General features: G+C 44.0%; 1 pseudogene; it reads left to right on the top strand.

Moving 5' to 3' along the window:
• The first annotated feature begins 250 nt into the window (after positions 1-250).
• On the top strand, positions 251-1,259 carry LOC112823573 (microtubule-associated protein RP/EB family member 1 pseudogene; annotated as a pseudogene).
• The last annotated feature ends 375 nt before the right edge of the window (positions 1,260-1,634 follow it).

The raw sequence follows: 1,634 nt of genomic DNA, 5'->3' as shown, positions 1-1,634 counted from the left end.
GATGAATAAATAAAATCTTTTAAAAAAAATAGTATGTACGTCCTGTATCTAATCACTTCTTTGAGTTTCATTTTTTTCCTATAAATCCTATGTGCATCAATGTTAAAAATGTGTGCCATTGCGGTACGTCGGCGCGTAACTGGGGGTGTGTGTGAGGTCATCGCACAGGCGGGCGGTCGCGGTCGGGCTGTTTGAACGAGACGAAGTCGGAACCAAAGCCGGGCACAGGCCGTGGACGTGGTTCCGCCGAGAGCCGAAGATGGCAGTGAACATATATTCAGCATCAGTCACCAGTGATAACCTAAGTCCACATGACATGCTGGCCTGGATCAATGAGTCTCTGCAGCTGAATCTGACGAAGATCGAACAGTTGTGCTCAGGGGCTGCCTACTGTCAGTTTACGGACCTGCTGTTCCCTGGCTCCATTGCCTTGAAGAAAGTGAAATTCCAGGCTAAGCTAGAACATGAATACAACCAGAACTTCAAAATACTACAAGGAGGTTTTAAGAGAATGGGTGTTGACAAAATAATTCCTGTGGACAAATTAGTAAAAGGAAAGTTTCAGGACAATTCTGAATTTGTTCAGTGGTTCAAGAAGTTTTTTGATGCAAACTATTATGGAAAAGACTATGACCCCATAGCTGCCGGACAAGGTCAAGAAACTGCAGTGGCTCCCTCCCTTGTTGCTCCAGCTCTGAACAAACCGAAGAAACCTCTCAGCTCTAGCAGTGCACCTCCACAGAGGCCCATTGCAACACACAGAACTACTGCAACCCCTAAGGCTGGCCCGGGTGTGGTGCGAAAGAATCCTGGTATGGGTAACGGGGATGATGAAGCAGCTGAATTGATGCAGCAGGTCAACGTATTGAAACTTACTGTCGAAGCCTTGGAGAAAGAAAGAGATTTCTACTTTGGAAAGCTAAGGAACATTGAATTGATTTGCCAGGAGAACGAGGGGGAAAACAACCCAGTATTGCGGAGGATCGTGGACATTCTGTATGCCACAGACGAAGACTTTATGATACCTGATGAAGGGGGCCCACAGGAGGATCAAGAAGAGTATTAACGGCCTGGACCAGCAGAGCAACATCCGAATTCTTCACTCCAAATCATGTGCTTAACTGTAAAATACCCCCTTTTATTATTCTTAGAGGACTCACTGGTTTCTTTTCATGAGCAAACAGTACCTCTTCTTAAAGTGCACTTTGCAGAAGTTTCACCCCTTTCCCAATGAGTTTGAGTTAGGAGCTTTTACCCTGTAGCGGAGCAGTATTAACCTCTAGTTGGGTCACCTAGGGAACAAAGAGACTGACCATGGGGCTCACTGTGTGGACGCTGGTAACACTGATTGCTGGAGAAGGTGTTTTCATGTGATACACTGAGGCAGAAACCTCAGTAGAGAAATGTAAAGACTGATTTGAATTTTAAGCTAATGTGAAATCTTGGCAGAGAATGTTTTAATAAATAAATGCCTTAAGAGTAAAAAAAAAAAATGTGCCATTGCTCTTGTTTATCTGTCTTTTATTAGTTGAATTCATAGTACCTTGCTCACAAACTTAAGAGGTAGAGGAAAAGTTTTTCATCCCTTACAGGGGTTTGTTTAGAGGATCTTTTCTGATCCTGTTCACACTGGG

Source organism: Callorhinus ursinus, unplaced genomic scaffold (genome assembly GCF_003265705.2).
Source record: "Callorhinus ursinus isolate GAN/ISIS: 27379988/994484 unplaced genomic scaffold, GSC_fseal_2.0 scaffold5, whole genome shotgun sequence".
NCBI classification, from domain to species: Eukaryota; Metazoa; Chordata; class Mammalia; order Carnivora; family Otariidae; genus Callorhinus; species Callorhinus ursinus.
This window is presented reverse-complemented; position numbering and strand designations above follow the sequence as displayed.